Source organism: Artemia franciscana, chromosome 12 (assembly GCF_032884065.1).
Source record: "Artemia franciscana chromosome 12, ASM3288406v1, whole genome shotgun sequence".
Classification (NCBI taxonomy): domain Eukaryota; kingdom Metazoa; phylum Arthropoda; class Branchiopoda; order Anostraca; family Artemiidae; genus Artemia; species Artemia franciscana.
The window spans coordinates 32,026,653-32,048,949 of record NC_088874.1 but is presented as its reverse complement, the minus strand read 5'-3'; the positions used below and the strand labels follow the sequence as shown (position 1 = coordinate 32,048,949).

Genomic DNA, 22,297 nt, shown 5'->3' with positions numbered 1-22,297 from the left:
TGTTGCAACACTTGCTTGTGGTTGTGGTTTTCAATTTTCCTCAACAACATTTCAGGAGGTTTTTGGTGTAATTTTGAATGTCTCTTTGGCAATAGTGCAATAACTTAAGGTATTCTAGCAATACTAGAATCCTCGAGGACTCACTAAAAAATTTAGCATAAGTGCATCCAATCGTGAAGCATTTTGGCCACCTAGCGGTAAGGAGGTGGCCCATAAAGAGAGGCCAATACAGGAGGCACAAGTCATGGATAGCCTTTAGTTAACCTTTAATTATTAACCTTATATTTACCTTATTATTTTTATTGACCTTTAGTTAATAAACTGACAAATACATATCTTCACTCTTTATATTTATTAATCTAACAAATGAAAGTAAATCACATAAAATTAATTGACAATGAATGCTTATAAATAAAGAAAAAGTAAGTCTAACCCGTGAATTTCAAATATCTACTACTGAAAAGCAACATGGACAAACACTAGCAAACTGAGAAACAATGTCAACTGGAATGCCAAAGAAATCGACGAAAGCAATAGCAAAAGGAAGAACAAAAATAAATAAAAATTATTAGTAAGAATTTTTAGCAGAAACACATACACCTCTAATAAAATCAAAATATACAAAATAACATAAAAACAAATAACTGTAAACCAATATCAACAATTTCCTATTAAAAAAAATGACGAAATGAAGTTTTGTCTAAGAATGCATTACAACTTCATGTGTGCCTTGGTTTGAAACATAGGAGTAAAAAGGAAAAAGTCATTCGGTCTGGAGTATGGAAGCAGTGAGTCAGAACAAAATATAGGGTCTTAAACAGTTCACTGAAATATCTGTAAGGATAATGCTCAAATATTTGTGACTTCATTATCCGATTAAGCACCCAATTTCTCGATATTTACCTCCAAAATTAGTAACCCTCTTTAACTATGCCCGAGACTGCAACAGACCTGAAAAGGCTGAAATAAAATTAGAAAAATACAGATTAAAATTAAAAAATAGATTTAAATAAAACTTTAGTAAATAAACATATAAATTAATATTAATCGTGTCTGCGTTTTTGATAATTACATAAAATATGGAAATCAATAGCAACCGTTAATTTGAAGATATGTAAATGCAGAAGTGAAATTTCCAAGTCTTAAAAATAAGAGCACTCAAGAACTCACGAGAAAAAAACAAATACAAAAAAAAAAATCACTGTCAAAGATTTTAAGTTTCAAGGGTTTTTCAGTTTAACGAAGTTGTCAACTTGGAAAGTGTTTAAAATACATTACCGACAGCATTGCTAGTCAAAGAAAAATATGTGATATTATCAATAGTGAAGTGAAGTGAATCGCCGAAAGACCCCCTCTGTGTTTTAACACCTTAGGGTCCATGCACTTCCACAGTTGTATTTTTACAATTCGCTGCGAAAAGTTTACAACGTCCTCTTTCTATCAATCAATCTCAAAAATTCACAAACTAAATTTATAGTTTCAACCGATTGTTCCTCCGAGTAATTCTTCACATAGTTTTATTCGATGTTCTCTCATAAACCTTCTAATGTCTGTCCTGTAACATTCTGTGCGGACACAATGGATGATGAGGTGTGCTAAGGTCTCTGTCTGACCACAATAGATGCAATTCGGGTGATATTATCAATAGTGCTATTCATCAAAGATAAATTTAAAAATCATAATAAACTTGATACAGAGTTGCCAAAGAGAAAACCTAATCTGGTTTTAACAGAAAAAACTTCCAATGCTGACAATAAACTAAAAACTAGATGGAGAGGGCATGAAATTTATTTTAAAAATAAGATATCTTAATCTTTAAAAAATCTTTTAAAAAACAACAAACAAACAAACAAACAAAATAAACAAGCATCCGTGATCTGTTTTGTGGCAAAAAATGCAAAATTCCACATTTTCGTAGATAGGAGCTTGAAACTTCTATTGCAGAGTTCTCTAAAATGCTGAATATGATGGTTTGATTTTCGTTAAGATTCTATAGCAATTAAAGGGTATTTCCCCCTATTTTCTAAAATAAGGCAAATTTTCTCAAGCTTGTAACTTTTGATGTGTAAGTTTAAATTTAATGAAACTTATATATTTAAAATCAACTTTGAAATGCAATTCTTTTGATGTAACTATTTTTATAAAATTCCCTTTTTTAGAGTTTTGGTCACAATTAAGCCGGGTCGCTCATAACTACAGTTTGTTACCAAAAACTGTTTGGTAAACAATTTTTCGAAAATATATATTTCTTAAATGATTACTCCAACCTTTGAAAGAGTATTGTGCCTCATATACTTAGTTTTAGTATATATTTATACGAACCTTTATTAAAGTTCAATGAGTAAGGCCTTTATTTGAATGTTTTAGGATGAACAGAGATGATTTGACATATAATGTAGAGCTTTAGTTAGATGAAAATAAGCAGTAATGTGGAAACCATTTACTCACCAGAATCCATAATTTAAATTAGTAATTTTTGCACTTTTAATAAATTTATCTTCTTTTATACAATTCCCTAAGAATCAACAAAGTTGTAAAACCTTGCTTCACAAAAAATGCAAACCCAAAAAAAACAAACCAGGAAGCCAAAAAAAGTAATAATATCAATTTCTTTGCGACAGTGCTCTAGCAAGACTCGGGAAAAAAGTTTGACAGTAAAAAGAATTAAATATTTTACTTTTCAGCCCCGACGTGACAGTAAAATCCTGAAATATCATTTTGACAGCCTAAAGAAGTTAGGATTTTAAATTTCCCCTCCTTGTTATTACGAAATGAATGTTTTCGCCTCAAAGTTGGCTTTTGTGGTAAAACGGACATAATCCCTAGATAAACCTAAATTTAATTAAATACTTTTTCGCAGTATGTGTCATTAGTAAAATTTGACAGAGACTGCAAAAAGTAATTAAAACTTGTTTTATGCTTGTTTACAAAAAGAAACAGTCTTAATAATTAAAAACTTATTAAAAACTAAACTATTAAAAACCATTTACACAAAAAACTTTCGTCCTAACCCAAACCAGAGCAACCAGACCCCACAACAAATCAACAACTACGTCAGGGAGGAAACCCCCTCCCACAGATCCGCCACTGTCCTCTCCCATATCCTTTTTTGCTGCAATTCCATCAAAGATATCTAGTCAAATTTTAGATTCACAAAGGTCAACTATTTTCAACATATATATATATTATTACTCAATGCTCAGAAAGGTCTAATTCATCTGAAAAAAGAGAAATAAATCAGCTGTAATGGTTCGTGACATCAGATCTTCCTTTTTTGTAATAAACAAAGCTTATATTGTAAATGATCTTGAAAGTCGTTTACATCATGACTTTGGTATTTTATTATTAGTAAAATACCACAAAAGGAAGTGAAAATGCTGATCCTTGAGCCGAGTATACTTGTCAAGAAAAACTATTTTTAACAGATGAACCTTAACCTTCCGTAAGTTGTAATTTACTGTTAACAAGTTTTTATAAGTTAGTGCTTTTGCACTAACTCATTCTGTATGGATGTTTGAAATGATTTTTTTTTTTGTATGATTATATTTGACGTTACTTGACTGCTTTGGAAGAGATTTATTAAGAGTTCTTTGGTCAGTAGCATAAGTGTTAAAAAGTAACCTCTAATTTCTGACCTTTCAAGATTGCTATATTATGGACATAATATAGACAAAATTTGGACCTATTCTTCCTAAAACTTGACACTTTTTCGATGCCAAGGGGGCACATTAACTCACCAAAATGTTTGTAACTCTGCTTGATTGCAACGTTTATTGGCGATTCCGCGATTATATCGTTTTCATCACTAACAAATTCAATATCCTGCCGTAATTCATTGGCTCAAGTAATTCTCTGGCTCCATTTTGGGGCTGGAGAATTTCCTGTCAGGTAATTTTTTTTCAATATTTTGTACATTCTAATTAGGTTAGATCCTTTATTTGATACTGTCTATCTATCATGGTCCTGTTCAGTCCAATATACCCTATAGACCTTGGAGTAGGCTACTGGTTAAGTTTTAGAACAGCTACTTTTTACTGGGCTATTTTGGAAAGTGGTTATGGGAAGAAAATTAAACTTTCCGAAGGGAATCCAGCTGCTAAAATTACTGAAGGCTGCATAGCCTAGTTACTAGGCTATGCTAACCCTCCTTTGATCATTATGTCTGAAATTTGCCTACTTGAGTGACTAATTTTCAGTTTCTTTTCTCTGGTTTGGTTTTTAAATGCAATTGTTGTTGTTTTGCTTAGATTAATAATTTTTCTTAATTTTAAGCCTTATCAATATTTTTTTTTTCTAAATTTAGGAATTGTATTTGTAGATCTTTGAAATCTGATAATTATGAATTGATCAATTTTTGAAACTGAAAATTGGCTACTAGGGGTTAAACTGAGTTTAATGGGTTTTCATCAAAATTGAAATATATCCTATTATAAGGGAAACAGAGTAGGTCAGTTAGTATAGCCTATGCTAGAGACAGGAGGTAAAACACAATATGTCCTTGGATGTAGAGGAAAGAATAGCTCAAATACACCTTTGATAGCAGTAATCAACCTTTTATATATAACAAGAGTTCCATTATTATGCTAGATGCAAGCTTTATGACATTTCAGTCCAAAAAAAATTGGCACAACCAAGCAAGATTAGGAATTGAGGAAAACTTGACCAGAAATAAATTTATTATTTACAAAGAAATTACTGTCCTGTTGACAATTTGGCCAAAGATGAAACCTCCATACTTTTACTTCAAACATGTAATCAGAATTTTCTAATGCAACATAAAGGTATTTTATAGAATATCATTTTTTAAAGTATTTGATAAATGTGGGATAAATTTTAAAACTGGAATTTCAAATGGAAATTAGAAAATAATCAGAATTTTCCTGACATTTTAAGATGCTGCTAATTTATTCTATTTGGAAATTTGCACAGACTGTTGCATTAAAAATATAGCCTATAGAAGTAACAGAAATGCAATGTTTAAAGAAATGCAATGACCATGTGCTGTGCCTATTCAATGCTCCTTAAAAACTAGGCAAATATAAGTAATTTTGTATAATCTAAAAGAAACTTCATTTTGGGCTAACTATTGTGTTCAATGGGTCCCATTACAGTGCGCTCTATGTTCAAGATGCTATCTAAATTTTGGTATAGATAATCAAATTGTTCAAAGTCCTATTAGATTAAGTTTGTAGAAGTCCTGTGCTGGTACAGTGGGTATGATCTCAGCTTGGTAATGGGGGAGCCTGAGTTTGAACCCAGGTGCAGCAACACACTACAGAGCTGACACAATAACCTTAATAGTCAAGAAGGGTTGTTAATAGCCTATGATAAAATACCTCAGTTAAATTTGTAGAAGAAAGAGCTGAATAGGTTGTCTAGCAATCACTATAGACAGTAGAAATATTAATTCAGGTAATAGGATTTAGGTATTACTGTTTCAATAAATTTATGTTATAATTAATTTAGGTAAAAAATCAATTGAAATAATACTATTTATTGATACTGATTGTTCTAACTAAGATTAGAGTTTTGGAAGCCACATTAAAGATAAAGGCAGGCATGGTTCTGAAGCATGGCTAAACATCAAATCCAAAGACACAAAATGTATTGAGGTTATCAAAATAGCATGTGCAATATTTCCTTTGGAACAGCTTTTGGGATAGAACTTAAGCTTTCAAGTACTGTTACAGGAAGGAAGAAGAGAGGATTGGGCAGTAGTAATTCAAATTTAGTTTTTGTAGTGGTAGTTGAAAGGGCTAACTTAATTTTTCCTCCAATTCATTCATAAATGACATTTTTGTACTTAAGTTCTAATGAGACTTACAATTTATGGGCATTTAAGTTGCAAGATAGATCAGAAGACACTATGTACTACTAGGCAAGTACCTTGCAAAAATGCATTTTTGCAGAGCAATTTACTCAATTGCTCTGCAATTGAGTAAATTGCAGAGCTAATTTATCTCAATATTGCTAATTTATCTCAATTTTTTTTCATACAGAAAAATGAAAGGCAACTGTGATTTTCTAATATTTGTCTTTTGGCTGTTTCAAAAATTATGGATTTTTTATGGTAATAAGTCAACTACAAAATTTTACTCAACTAGAAATCAACTTGTGACCCCTAGGGTTTACATGGCCAAGAAACCAGTGTGGCTTTGTGCTTTGTTAATCTCAAGGAACTCTGTTCTGGACTTTTTAGAAGTACTAGTGGAAGAAATAGCTGAAAATAGAATCTAAATAAGAAAGAAAATATCCAAATTTACCTATGAGCTCTCAAAATGAGTTCAAGCAGTCTGTGAGATCTTATTAAATGCATTATATTTTGTGGCAAATGAAACAAAAAACTGATTTTCAAAATAAATATGATGATTAGAGTCTCTAAATACAGAATAGTATGCTTGATGAATACTTTCCTCTGTCCCAACACTGGGGCTCCAATGACTAGCACTCCAAATTACTGACTTCTGTGTTCTTTTATGGTCTCTTTGTGTAAAGGCACTTGATTTCTTAAATATCATAAAGGAAAATTTCTTGATATTCATACTGCAAAATAAAAAGTTGTTAATTTTTTACTCTAAAACACTGGAACAGTATCATTAGAACCAATCAGAACCAAAAGGTAACCTTTTTACAATGTTTACTTTTGGGTTTATTGATTTGGCACCTAACTTGTTCAAATAAGAATCAGATTTTAAAGTTATATTTTTTTGTATTTTCTAAGACTTCTCTATTTATCTTTCCGATTATTAATGGTAGCATTGTCTCAAGCTACTGTTTTGTGTTTATTCTTATATATTCTCTGAGGCCAACCTGACTTTCATACATAATGATGATAGAAGGTAATAAGCTTACCTAAGCTATGGATGTCAGGTGACTGATTTTTCTTCTAACGATAATTTCGACAGGACCTGTGCCTGTCATCATCAGGTTAATTCAAATTTCAAAAGAAATTTATATCTATATCAAAATTTATTTATATCGAAATTATTTATATCGAAATTTATATCAAAAGAAATTATATATACACACACACACACATATATATATATATATATATATATATATATATATATATATATATATATATATATATATATATATACATATATATATATATATATATATATATATATATATATATATATATATATATATATATATATATATATATATATATATATATATATATATATATCGTAATCCAGTCACCGGTCACAACACTGAGGAACTTAAATTTACGACTAGCCACCGCTAAAGAATCTTGACCTTGAGTGGAATCTTTTTAATCGTACCTAACGATTCCTATGATCTTCTGTTGGTGAGAAGATTTTGTGAGTTGTTCCATCAATGCAGCTAAACTGAGTAATACCCATTATTGACTCACTGAACATTTAACTGATTAGCGTATTTTTGAAAGCATATTATTACATGGAATAGCTCTGTATTTACTTGTTAGTAGGATTATTTTCTAATGAAAATTATAGTTTGATATTTTTTTTCCATGAAGTATTGTTATATGTTCTTAATTCTAGGTTCTAGTTTCGCCTCATTTAATCTACCCCTTCGATGTTGTGTCAACACATATGGCTGTTAACAATTCAAGGTAACATTTGGCTGTACTCTGTAGGAGTTCGAACATTTGAATGACTTATTTATTTTTCTTCTCAGTTTTCAGATATTTTTTTTTTTAATTATTCAGGATATATAACTATTTCTCAGCGCTAAAGATTCTAAAAATGGCCTTTCATAGGGGTGAAAACGTTTGACAATTATTTAGCTGTTCTGATTTAATGAATTGTTCATGCCAATTTATGTTTTTTGTAAAGTAAAGTTTTAATTCCATAAAATCAAAGGAATAATATAAGAGGATGAGACTCTTTGCTACAATGTCTTAACAATCTTTTTTTCGAAATTAGGTCAACTCGAAAAGCAACCTTTCAAGGGATGTAGATTAAGTGTTTTGGTCTACTGTAATATTTTATCATTGGCTTAGGTATATCTTAGATCTTATATAATTTTATAGAAGTATTTCAAAGAAATTGGTTTGCTGGAATATAGTAGCAGCAATTTTCATCATTGATGCTACTAATATATATTAAACGTTTCCATCTTCCAGCATGTTGGGGTGACATTTTCCCAATTGTTTAGCTTATAATAATTCTAGAATGTATTTAGCCTGTACATTTCTTTCATTATTTGTTGCCACATTTGTATATTTTGTGGGAGTTGGGAGGGGGGCGTCTCAAATCTATTTTGCATAGTGCTCGTCCAATCTTTTGAGAATTTTTGTGAATAATTAAATAACAAAAAAATCACCTTAAAATAAAGAGCGAAGTAAAATTTAAAAACAGACAGATATTACCCTAAGTGTGACTAGGGCTGACAAGCCTCCCCCTCCCCCCTCACTTTTTTCAAATATTTAACTTATTCTTTGCTAAAGTATATATCTACCTGTTTGTATCTTTTTTGAAAAAAGAATGAATATGCACATTCAGATGCACTAAAATTACCATCTCTCCCATGTCAAATCTTGAAAAACACTTGGCCCTACGGGACCCTTTGTAAAGTTCAAATCAATCCCCCAAGATTTTCCCAAGATATTTCAGAAATGTTTTTTTATATTTTGGTTACCCTCGAGTACTTTTGGTCTTTATCGCCAACCGGGAATAGATCCTAGTCCCTGGATGTGATAAAGAAGCTAAAATCCCTAAGCCCTTCCTCTCTTTCCTCTCCTTTAAGTGAAGATATATGGCCTACTTACCCCCCTCCCCCAAACAAATACTCCTTAAAAGTCTAAACGTGATCATCCAAGCTGTTCCCAGATGTTTCAAATGCACAGGTTTGATCAAATGGAAACGCATGATTTATTTTGATATATGTCGATACTGAGAAAATGTATTGTACTGTATTGTACTGTAAATGTATTGTAGGTCCCATAGAGCTATATAGAGCAAAAATTTTTGTGGGGATCGAAGAAAAAATTGACCCCCCCCAAAAAAAAAATTGAACTTGAATGGCCCGTCCCCTAAAGATGGCCTGGCAAGACATAGTGTCTTTTGATCTACCTCGCTACTTATTTGTGTATAGATTATATGCTGAACCAGAGCTTATAACGCAAAAAAAAAATTGTGAATTAATGATAAAATTAAAAATACTAAATCATAATCGCTAGCTTTTAAGCATATTCGTATGTTTTTTTACCCACCGTCCTATGAGTAATGTCATCGCTTTATGTTTGTTCTTGAATTACAAATGGGAGCCAATTAATTTCAGTCTTAATTACTGGCGCTGAAACAATAGATTTTGTACCTGGCTAGTCGATGCTGGAGACTTACATATTGTTATTGGTGTATATCCTACTTGTCAATGTTTGTGGTATCAGATGTGCCTCTTAAACTGTAAAATTTCTCTCATTGTTAAAGAAATTAGAGTTTATCCTTTGCTCCTTTATTAGTGATGACGTTAGAAACCCTGCCTACTGTAAAAAGTAAACTTTTGAACTAAGACGGATAGATTATTTTTTTTTTTTTTTATGGTAGTCGATACCTCTTGATGACCTGATCAAAGCATATGTCATCCATTTTTTGGTAGAAATATTCCTTCATGAGATATACCGCTGTGAAAGTTTATAGGGGTTGACAACTTCAATAGTAAGGCACTGAAACCAAAAATAGGCCAATACCAATTGTAAAACATATTGGGGAGTTTTAAGCAACAGTCGGCTGTTAGCTCACAATCATCTTCAGCAATAAAGGGTTCGCAACTTTCGTTAGTTGGTATACCTATTATTTGTTTCTGGTGTATTTGAGGTAATACCAATTTGGTTCCAGTGGTAAGACATGTAGGGGACTTGTAAGTAACTATTGGCTGTTAGGCTACAATCATCTTCAGCAAAGAGGGGTTTGCAAATTTTGTTAGTTGGTGTACCTAGTATTTATTTTAAGGTCCTTACAGATTAACAACTTCAGTGTTTAATCGAACCGAGGAAACAAGACAGAAGTGCTGCTCTCTCAACACTTTACTTGACGGAACCGAACAAAGGTCACCGTAAAACCCCACGTCGACTATGCAACGTAGGTCTAGTTACTAATAAAAACGTCCGTAAATAGGCGTTCCCCAAGATTTCTGTTTTTTCCCTCCATCCCCGATGTCCCCGGATCCGATCCGAATTGAAAATGGAGCATCCGAGACATGATATCTTTCTATATATCAATTTTCATTAAGATCCAATCACCCATTCATGAGATAAACATACCTCAATTATCACAATTCAGATCTTGTTTCTGAGCTTCTTCATGTAAAAATTGGGGTGATCTGGGATTCGAACATGAAAGCTCATGCACCTTAAGCAAGAATCATACCGCTAGACCAGCAAACCACACTTAAGAACAACACTCATCTGTTTTATCGGCAAATAAAATTCTTCTTAACTATCTCATTCGCTCCCCCCCCCCAAATGGTTGAATCGGGGAAGTGACTATTTTTGGTATAATCTTGTCTTGTCCCTAATACGCCTGTCAACTTCCATCATCCTAGCTTATCTGAAAGTGCCCGAACTAGCAAAACTGGGATCGACAGACAGACAGAAAGTGTGATCGCTATATGTCACTTGATAAATACCAAGTGCCACAAAAAACTACTTGTAAAGGTATGAACATTAAGATAAAAATTCCAAGGTCTATACGAATATACAGGTTATCAAGAGGAGATATGGACTTTGTCATTGCAATGGCTAATTACATTAAGTTGAGTTATAATTGTGGCTTCTATTGCAGCTGTACATACGGATAGAAAGGTGGAATTTTCCAAAAAAATTGTTTTATGGATGCCAACCTTCCATCAGTATGCGGGTTGTCCAAAGTTCATATCAGCAATATCTTAGGAACAGTTGTGTGCGTAAATTAAACAAGGCGTGTTCTGGGAGATGTTGAATTAAACCAAAAGACAATTTTTGCATCACAATGCTGCTGCTTCTACTCCTACAACCACTACTACTACTGCTATTATTATTAATGCTATTAAAGCTAAGACTGCTACTATTAACTCTACTCCTACTTCTACTGCTATATCTACTAGTGCTACTATAAACCTAAAAATATTGATTCGAAAATTTTGGACGATATCGAAGCCGCGTCGAAATAAACTGAAACGCACTATCCCACATTGGTTGTTCATATCAGCAATGCTCCAGAACTGCTTTTTTCGTATGGTTAAAATTCCTGGTATGTTTGGTGAAGGGGATGTTGAAAAAAAAACAACAAAGGTGCTTTTCGCATGCTAATGCTACTACTGCTGCTACACAAGCTAAGGGTTTCAAGGTCTCAAGGGTTTTAAACTTTTCAATGAATGCTTAGGCGGATTTTGAACTAAATCAAAACGAACTATGATCATCATTAAATATGTTATTTATGTTAATAGTCATTATTAACTATGATTATTAAATATAAGGCTTAGTTTCAGACTTTCAGATTGGTAAAAAATTTAAGACAAAAAAGACACATTTTTTTGAATGAAACCATTATCCATTTTTCTTGAAATTGAATTATTTTTGTGGCCCATTGAATGGTTTCAAGTAACAATGCATCTAAATGTTATGAGGTTGGATATACTTGATCTAAGCACTTCTGTATTATATGTGCGCCTGCTAAGGCACGTTCTTGAACGGGAATTAAATATAAAAAAAACTAGTTTTTTTAACTGAAAGTAAGGAGTGACATTAAAACTTAAAACGAACAGAAATTACTCCGTATATGAAATGGGTTGTCCCCTCTGCAATCCCTCGCTCTTTACGCTAAAGCTTTTATTTGTTTTAAATAGTAGAATTGTGGCAAAGAGTCAAACTTTAGCGTAAAGAGCGAAGGATTGCGGAGGGGACAACCCATTTCATATACGGAGTAATTTCTTATGTCGCTCCTTACTATTAGCTAAAAAAACTAGTTTATTTTAGTTAATTTCTGAACGTTTTTGAACTAATGCATGTTTGATTTTGGCTCCCCGCACATAAATTATTGAAATGAATCCCCCCTCCCTAAACAAGAGCTAAGAGCTCATATGGCACTTGTGATGAGGTTGGAAGAGCAAAGAGCCAAGAACTCATATGGTATGAACTCTGGCAAAATTATAAGAACCAATAGATTGCTTTAGAAGGAAAATAAGAGGCTTAATGCCACTCGGGAATTAAAATAAGAGCTATGAGTCACGAGGTCCTTCTAAATATCAAAATTCACTAAGATCTGATCACCCACTCGCAAGTTAAAAATACCTTAATTTTTCAATGTTTCTTCTCTCTTCACCCCCAAGATTGTCGAATCGGGGAAAACGACTTTATCAAGTCAATTTGTGCAGCTCCCTGACACGCCTACCAATTTTCATTGTCCTTGCACGCCCAGAAGCACTAAACTCGCCAAAGCAGTGAACCCCAACCCCTAACTCCCCCGAAGAGTGGTTCCAGTCCGGTTCCGTCAATCACGTATCTACGACATTTATAAGCCTTTTCCAAGAATTCCAGTTTCTCCCTCCAATGTCAACAGATCTGGTCGGGATTTGAAATAAGAGCTCTGAGACATAAGTTTCTTCTAAATATCAGATTTCATTAAGATCTGGTCTCCCGTTCTTAAGTTAAAATACCTCAGTTTTTCCAAATTAACAACCCACAGCCCCCCTAAAGAGAACGGATCCGTTCCAATTATGTCAATCACGTATCTATAGCTTGTAATTATTCTTCCCATCAAGTTTCATCTCGATCTCTCCACTCTAAGCGTTTTCAAAGATTTCTGGTTTCCAAGATTTCTGTTTTCCCCCTCCAGATCCCCAATATCACCGGATCTTGTCGGTATTTAAAATAAGAGTTCTAAAGCACAAGATCCTTCTAAAGATAAAATTTCATTAAGATCTGATCATCCTTTCCTAAGTTACAAACACCTCATTTTTTTGAATTACCCCCCCCCCCCAACTGAACCAAAGAGAGCGGATCCGATCCGGTTATTTCCATCACATATCTTGGACTTGTGCTTATTCTTCCCACCAAGTTTCATCCTGATCTCTCAGCTTTAAGTGTTTTACAAGATTTCCGCCCCCCCCCCCAATGACACTGGATCCAGTCGGGATTTTAAATGACAAATCTGAGTTACGGGGTGCTTCTAAATAGGTAATTTCATTATGATCCGATCTCTCCTTCGTAAGTTAAAAATACCAAATTTTTCAGCCCCCCCCCCCAACTCCTCCAAAGAGAGCGGATCTGTTCCAGTTATATCAATAACGTATCTAGGACCGGTGCTTATTTTTCCCACCAAGTTTCATCCCGATCCAGACTAGAGTTCATAGACTAGAAGTACTACACAAGAGAAATAAGAAACAGTTCTTAAGCAAAATTAATGAAGCCTTTAAAACTAAATAGGTGGCAAGATCGGTTATTTGTCTTGATATCTATTGGTGTTTCTGGTCCTTACTGTATTTTTCTATGCTACTCGGGAGTTGCCTGGAACAAGTCTCCGGTGAGTTCTTCAAAAGAGTGCACAAGGAGTAAGAGTCGCCGGCAACCATATCCAATCGAAATACAAAATAAAGAGCAAAATAAAAACGCTTCAAAAATATGTTTGTACACTTTGTTACATTTTTACGAGAGAGAGAGAGAGAGAGAGAGAGAGAGAGAGACAGACAGACAGACAGACAGACAGACAGACAGACAGACAGGGTTGCCATTTACAGCCTTATTCATTATATTTTAGTGACCTAAACTGTCTTGAGAATAATTTCTTTTCTTTTTCTTTTAGTCAATTCATGGGGAGCTGCATTTGCTTGGGGCGCCATAAGCTTCGCCATGGGATTTGGAGGAAGCATTTTGTATCAAAACCGTAGTGGTATGCCTGGTGTCACTACTATTTTGGAAGTGATTAGGAGGTGGTAAAACTGGAGGAGGTAATATTTATTATATTATATCAAATATTTATTATGCTAAAAAAATTTATTGTTTATTTTTTCCATTTCTAATGAAAAAAAACAACTGTATCTTCGCATAAGCTGTAGGGGCTCAGTGATTCCCAATCTATTTTGGGTCATGGTTCAGCTCAGCATTTCTCTTTTCCTCGTGATATTTACTAAATAAAAAAATAAGTTTTTTTTTTATGGCCCTTGGTATCTACCAAGTGACATATAGCGGTCGAAAATTCTGTCGGTCTGTCCCGGTTTTGCGACTTTAAGCGCTTCCAGGTAAGCTAGGACAATTAAATTTGGCAGGCTTATCAGGAACCAGACAAGATTAAATTAGAAGTTGTCGTTTCCTCGATTTGACCAGCTAGGGGGAAGTGGGGGGACGGTTAAATCGAAAAAAAAAAGAAAAAATGAGGTATTTTTAACTTACGAACGGATGATCGGATCTTAATGAAATTTCATTTTTGATCTCCAGCTCACAGGTGCATTTTTTTCGCACTTGCAGCTTCGCCCGAGTGCCATTTGCCAATCTTTAATTTACATATTACTCACATGTTACCAGAGAAAATTTAACGTATCCAAATCCCTGTGTTAAAGATTTTGCTTGCCAGACAAATCTTGATATTCTTAAACCATTAAAAGACAGACTAGTATCTCCTCCTCCTCTCCGTATACAGAAGTCCTATTTCCTTCCCTCTTACAGTAGGCTGCCCCATACCCTCCCTACTCCGCTGCAAACCAGCAATTTCTTGACGGACATGAATCACTATTCCCACCCAGCCCCCTTTCCCAGCACCTTACTAAACCCCAGCCCATTCGTTTTATCCCTCGTGCGTACCCTGTAAACGTGACTCAGGTCTGTGACTTTTTGCGTCCAATAATTGTCACATAATAAGTCCTCGTGCTTCGTCCATATCCTTCCCCGTCCCCCCCACATCCAAATCCCCAAAGCAAATCCTTCTCATACTCCTCTTCTCCAAAGCATAATAACATTAAATTAAAACCCTACCCCCCAGGAAATTCTCAAACCCATCGAGTATCCCTGTCGCGATTCCCCAATCGGTTTGTTTTTCCTAAACTTTTAGTTACTAATGCTGAAAGTCTTAATTTTGAAAAGCTTACTGAACTCAAGGTGGTTTCAAAATCACATTTGATAGATATTATAGCTGTTACTGAAGTTCAATCCCATGAGCCAGGGTCCCTACACCTGACAAATTATTCAGAGTTTATTAAACTCCATCCTTCAGACCACTCACTCGGGAAAAAAGGTGGCGGAGTTCTGTTTTTTACTAAGAGTCACCTTTACCCAAAGGTTATTCAAGTCCCTAACTTATCCGAGCATGATGAAATCCTCAGGCTAAGCGTTAGACCAAAAGTACTCCCTCGTCCATTTAGTATTTAATGCAATAGCTGTTTTCTATTACTCCCCAAATCAAAATATCGAGTCAAAACGTAATTTTATCATGCAATTACAGGCAAGTGCTGATTTTGTTATTTCTGAGTACCCCAATGCTGGCCTTTTTTTAGTTGGCGATGCCAACGACCTGAAAATGGATTCCTTTTGTGCTTCACTTAAAGTAAAGCAAATTGTTAAAACACTGACGACTCGGGGAAATACCTCTCTTGATGTTATTTTAACTAATATGTATAATTTTTACAGCCCTCCCTCAACTTTGCCCCCATTAGGTGGGAGTTATCATCTTTCCATTCTTTTGTCCCCCTCCTCAACTTTTAAGCATACTTTCTCAAAGACTTATAGCACTTACCGCCCTCTTCAAAATTCTGGTCTTCTTTCTTTTGGTATGTGGCTGAGTACTGAAGATTGGTCCGACATTTATAGTTTACAAAACCTTGATGAGAAAACAGCCACGTTTCATAAAAAGCTAATTGATAAATATCAAATTTGTTTCCCAGAAAAAAGGTTTAAAAGATGCTCAAGTGACAAACCCTTTATTAATCAAAAAATAAAAACACTAATTAGAACCAAATTGAAGCTGTTTAGGAATTGTAAACTCGATCAAGCCAATATATTAAGAAAATCAATTAAAAGAGAAATTCGTAAATTGGGCACGATCATACTATAAAAATAAGATCGAAGAATTGTTCACTAATAAGCCAAAAAACTGGTATTCCGAGGTTAAAAAGCTATGTGGCAGGAGTCTTGACCAGCTTAATTTCAACTTACCAGAGCCCCTTGATATTACTGCAAATAGTCTAAATAAATTTCTCGCTTCCATTGTCAAAATTGAGTCAATCCAAAAAAGAGCCTTGCGAATAATTTTCAAAGAAGGCAAGGTGCCTTACTCTCTGCTCCTAAAAAAGCTAGTTTGGAAACCCTTGAGCAAAGGAGGTCGTCGTTGTGCCTCCGTTTTTCAAAAAATGCAATAACGAACCCTCGGACGGCAAGTATTTTCCCCAAACGTCACTCACGATCCAGATTACGACAGCCTCGAGCTGTTTCTGAGCCTATCCCAGTTTTATCCCCCATTCGCTGCATTACATCCAGATATGAAAAAACCTTTAACCCCTTCATCACTGAAAAAATAAATGAAATAGCCAACTAGTTTTTCCTCTCCCCCTTTTTATGGCACTTGGTATTAACCAAGTGACATATAGCAATCGCCAATTCTGTCGGTCTGTGTCGGTCCCGGTTTTGCTACTTTAGGCACTTCCAGGTAAGCTAGGACGATGAAACTTGGCAAGAGTATCAGGGACCGGACCAGATTAAATTAGAAATAGTCTTTTTCCCGATTTGACCATCTGGGGGGGGGAGTGTGGGGCCGGTTATTTCGAAAAATATAGAAAAAATGAAGTATTTTTAACTTATGAGCGGGTGATTGGATCTTAATAAATTTGATGTTTGGAATGATGTTGTGTCTCAGAGCTCTTATTTTAAATCCCGACCGGATCTGATGACATTGGGGGGGAGGGGTTGGAGGGGGGAAACCCCTCCAACCTCTCCACTCTCTTTACTACTACTACTATGAAGAACTCACCGCAGCACCAAGCCACTGGAGTCCAACACAGCTACGCACGCTCCTCTATCCCAATTTATTCAGAGCCTCCCTCTTTACACCCAATTGAATTCAATTTGCTCTCTGATCATTCCTTGAAAGTTAAACTTGATATCAAAAGCTGTTCGTGACATGTTGCGGATACTGTCTTTTGACAATTTGTTCGGGATTTATCTCAACATGCACCGAAGGTTTCAGCTTTATACTTTAAGCAATTCTTGTTATATTATATCAACTTTAAGCGATTCTTGTTATATTATAGGTTCATCATTTTGACGAAATGGATGCACATAGTGTCTTTAAGATTTAGTTTAGAATCCTCCCCCAGCATCCTCTGAAAGCGTCTACTAAATACTCTTAGCCGCTCTTGATATTTTGCAGACGCGCCCTTTCGACTACTTAGGTGTATATAGTATACTTTGATTTTGTTCGACACCCTCCTCACCAATGACTGAAGGTTTCAACTTAATACCCTTAGAAATTACTAAGATATTGGAGATGTGCTCTTTTGACTACCTGGATGCACATATATTCTTATGATTCAGTTCGATTTTCTTTTCAACCTTCTCCTTAAAGTTTAAACTTAAAACCCCTAGCTGCTCAGTCATTGTATACTAGCCATTTTGTCAATCATGATATTAGTCTACTTTTAGTCTACTTTCATGTTTAATTCCTGGTCTGACATGTTGAGAGCCAAAATAATTGGACAATATCAACGCGGTAGCTCCCGAAAATGTCTGGGACAGCACTGCAACGCAACTGTGACCATGACTGGGGTCTCATTCGGAACCGGTTTTAGACTGATTGGAAACCAGTAACATCTGGATTGCCTCGTGGGTTGGACCTCACTTCCTCAAGGCCATGGTCAACAACAGTTGCATGCGCAATCAGTTAGCAATTCTAGTCTCAAAACAGTTGCCCCGTGGCCGCTGGGCCTTAGTCGCTCCTGAGCCGTTCTTGATAGTGCAAATGCGTCTTTCTTACGACCTTGTTACATGTAGACTCTCATACACCTTCCTGACTCTCATACAGTTCAGCACCCTTCTCACCATCCCCGAAGACCTGACTAAATTTAATTTCCAAGGATTTCAATAAAAGGGGTGCCAGAATTGATAATAAATAAAATACGCTTAGCTACATATGTATATATATATATATATATATATATATATATATATATATATATATATATATATATATATGTATATATATATATATATATGTATATATCTATATATATATATATATATATATATATATATATATATATATATATATATATTGTATAATATATTAGTTCTTCATCACTTTTTCGATGGTTTTATCTCCGTGGGGCTCTTAGAAAATGTAAATTTTTTAAATCGCACCTTATCTATCCATGAAAGTTTTTGCCCAGAAATATTCTTTTCCGCCAAAAACTAATTCATGCTACCCCCGCCCCTCCTTAGGTAGTGCTCATTTTCACATTTAGCATTTATCTCGTATTGACTAATTCAGTTTTAAGGAATACATTTGTATCTGTGCTTTTCCTATATCACAAAATGTACCAGGAAAGTCTAAAAGGATTTGTTAATAGCAAGCATAATTACATGTGAAGAAAAAAGGTCTTGACCAGACATCGCAACCATCTTGAGGTTTTCGCTCTTGTAATGTATTTAGCCAGTCTTCAAAATTTATCCTTTTATACATTTTTTAGTTCGGAAAAAACATATTGTCTATTGTCTGCAAATGATTGACTTTTCTTTTCTTTTCTAGATAATGAAGTAGCTGGGCAGTAAATTTTGGAACTCTCTGTATAAGCCTGTTCTCTGTTGCATTCGTCTTTTTGTGTATAGACGCTTATTTTTACATAAAAAGACAGTGCAGCAGAACTGGTTTCTTATAATTTTAAAGTTTAAATAAAAAAACAAGGGTTCTAAACCTCAAGTTAAATAGAATCTCAGTAAAATTCGCGTATATTTTTTTGCTCCCCTTTTTATATTTTACTAAGAAAATAGAACCCTCAAAAAATTTTTAATCAATTTTGCTTCAATTTTTTGCTCATCCTTCACCTAACGAATTTACTGCTCATTGAAGCTGTGCAATTATGTGGCCTCTGCTCCTGCCAAAGAACCTCTTCCTGACTCAACATACAACAACATTTTTTTATTTTATATTTTAATATAAATTTAATCAATAAAATATTGTTTCTTCGTATTCTTGCAAACTGCTTGTTGTTCTTAGAGCTAGGGATAGTTCATAGGGACGGAGTACAAGATAGAGAAAATTAAAATAAATACATAACTATGTTTATCAAAACAATTTATGAAGAGCACTTACTATACACGAACAACTATTGTATACTTTCAACTTTAAGCATCCCCTTTTAAGAAGGGGATGCCATGAAGGAAAAGTGATATTGTGGTTATGTTTCAAAAACAGTTTCGACAGACCTATTTTGGGCCCGCCATTTTATATTTGCGGATTAATGCTAAACTTAAAAAATGTAGCTAGGACTTTTTTATATATAGAGTGAACCTGATAAAAGTAGGAAAGGGGATCTTGCTTGTCCAAAAACCCCCAATGCCAGGGTTTACTGTATCTATATGCTTACTAATGGCGAAGTAATAATAATCATAAAATGACTAAAATAATTCATTCTTTCAAATATATTGACCATCGGGTAAAGAATAATTTCAATTGAAAATATATTGCGTATTCATTGAAGAGGCAATGCTACTAATTGTTTTGGGGAGTTAAATGAAGGTTGCACAACTCATATTAATGGCCTTTTCCGTTTCTTTTTGTGCTGGATTTCTTCATTCAATTTAGTCTGTTTGGTTTAAGATTGTTAACTTAGAGGATTCGACTTATGCCCGCTCTGATCTCTAAAATTGTGTCTTTTCTTTCGCGAAAATGCATCGTTTTCATGCATTGAATTTTTAAATCAAATAACAGTGTATACAGTACTTTTGCGTTGACGATAGCTTCTGGTCTATGGATGAGCATCCTAACCCCAAAAAACCTTTGGGCGTTTTCATGAGTATCTAGGCTTGTATGAGAAGCCTAGAGGAAACTTTTAAGAACCTAATAAAATTATTGAAGAAGAATTTTTATCGTCCTTCAAATGAACTATGCAGTAAGGTCGTGGAAATATGGCATATATTTTATGACATTTTACAAAATGTTGAAGATTAGCAAAAAAAAAATATAAAACGCCTTTTAAACCGTCGATTGTTGAAAAGACATTATACTTTTGACTGTGGGGGAGATCTGTACTTAACGCTTTCAGTCTCTAAAACTCATGATAATTTGATTATAATAGATTTTGAGTTGATTGTAAATCGAAAGTAGCTCTAGAACAAAAGAGGTTATAGCATTAAGCGTTAATTATTTATAGCATAAGTGCAACAGCATTTTTCATAAGCTTGCTCTTTGGGAAACAAGTTCTTTCTGCTGTTGTAATTGAAAATACCCTTTATAACAATTTTTTTGCCGATTCGAGCTATATGGCTCAACCCATTTTCATAGATTGTTGGCAACAGTAGTATTTTTTTAGTAATGACTTTAGTGCAATCAGGCTGTCTAAACATAGGAATTGACTATCCCTTGTGAGGTGTTTCTTTACCTACCGTAACGGTGATACTAGTATATAGCTAGTAAGAATGGTGGGTATTCAGAAGAATATCCATTGACACCCTGTTATATCTCTAGAAGCCGTATTATTAATCCTTTGGAGGAGTATAAACAGCTTTCTATGAGCTCTGCAGAACACGGGCATTCATTTTTGGGAACAAGCTTTGTGTAAAATTTGCAGAGAATTATAATTGAGATGGATGGCATTGTGTCCATAGAAGGTATAATTTCACCATGCTTTCTTGCCCAGAAGGAACAAACCCATTCGAGAATATCTACCGCGTGAATGGATGGGGAAAATATATTTTTGAGGAGATGGGATTAATCAATTTTCTTTATAGCTTTACCTCCAAAGATGAAACCAGGGTGTTGCACGATCTTTGACTGACTAACTGATTTTTTTGTTTGTTCTCTGTCTTTGATTTTTAGAAACTGACCCTCTTGGCAATAGATAACTTTTCTGTCTCCACAAGATATACCTGTGGGTACCGGGAAACCTAGGTTGTATCTCCATTCCTAAGGACATTTGTCAGTATCAGTAAAAAAGTATAGAGAATTCTTTACCTCAAAGCAGCGTCGACCTGAAAACACTGTCAATTAGTCCAATCTGTTTTAATGTATTGCACCTTGCATACGGTAAAGCCCTGCTTATCCATAAATGTGGTCATGATAAAAGTTGAAAAAATCAAAAAGAAAGTGTTCTCCACTAATATTTAATATTTGCACCATAATGCATTTTAAATTACATAAGCCGATTTTTTTTCTGTTGACAAGATTATTACCTGCCCTTTAAATAAAAATGGTTAATGGCCTCTTTTGAATTATATTATTGAAAACAGGAAGTTTTGCATAAAAAGCAAAAAGTTCAAACCAAACGAGAACCAAAAAGTAAAATCCAAAAGATTTTGCATAAACTCATAGTTCGAGCAAAATAATTTTGATAAATCAAGCAGAAATCCATAAGAGAAGGAAACTTAAAATGAAGAAAAATGAAAAGAGTGAATGAAAGCAAGCTTAGAATGAACGTAAGTTGCCGTAAGTAAGGGTGGTGATGTCTAGTGCGGGCTAATCAACAAAAACTTCAAAAATCCTCAGAAAAACCGGTAATTTAAGGCATTGCCTAAAGTTGCTCGAGTAGGGACTATAAGAATGATTGATAAAACCAAGCAGATTAAATACGATTTTAAGTTTTATTCTGACACAATCTTCCTATATTAGCTGTCTTACAAAACAAAATTGAGTCTTCGTCAGTATGGATATATACACTGTCTGTGTCAACTAGAATTTCCCTGTGGACATTGAGATTGGTAAAGCCATTTAGCCTATTTTCAGACGTCACGTTTCTTAGGTATGTCTTGATTCTCCGAAGTGTAAAAGGAGCGCTCTGTTGTGCTGGTCGATACAGGTATAGTGATTAAAATATTAAGTAAGATATGGATGTTCGGAGAGATTACTTTGCCACAAATATTTAGGAAATCAGTTGCATTGACATGGTGTGCCTTGTTCCGTTAGAGAAATTTTTGCCAAATTTTTCTTTCCGTCATCAACGTTTAAGGTGTTGTTTTCCAAATCTTCTTCATAAATTTCGATCAACTTCAAAAATGGCTCTTTCATCTCTTTACTTTCTTCACTATTCTGTGGATAAGTGTGAAGCAAACAGTGAAACCCTTTTAAAATATTCTTGTGCTTTAAGAGACGCTCTTCTATAAAGTTTTATACTTTCAATCCAGAAGATGAAT

The 22,297-nt window shown here is 34.4% G+C and overlaps 2 long non-coding RNA genes across 5 annotated transcripts in view; one reads left to right on the top strand and one right to left on the bottom strand.

Annotated features, from left to right (window-relative positions):
• Positions 1–333: 333 nt before the first annotated feature.
• On the bottom strand, positions 334–6,933 carry LOC136034001 (uncharacterized). The gene is made up of 2 exons (XR_010619088.1): positions 6,264–6,933; positions 334–960 (listed from the first exon to the last, which is right to left on the bottom strand). It is a non-coding gene; the product is annotated as an uncharacterized LOC136034001 (long non-coding RNA).
• LOC136033997 (uncharacterized) overlaps positions 3,769–22,297 on the top strand; it is a 501,602-nt gene continuing 483,073 nt past the window's right edge. For 3 of the 4 annotated variants that reach the window (XR_010619084.1, XR_010619083.1, XR_010619081.1), the window contains exons 1-2: positions 3,769–3,888; positions 7,533–7,603. This is a non-coding gene — a long non-coding RNA (uncharacterized LOC136033997). Of the gene's footprint in view, positions 3,889–7,532; positions 7,604–13,772; positions 13,918–18,698; positions 19,140–22,297 lie in introns of those variants that run through there. The other variant, XR_010619082.1, reaches the window with a different exon arrangement.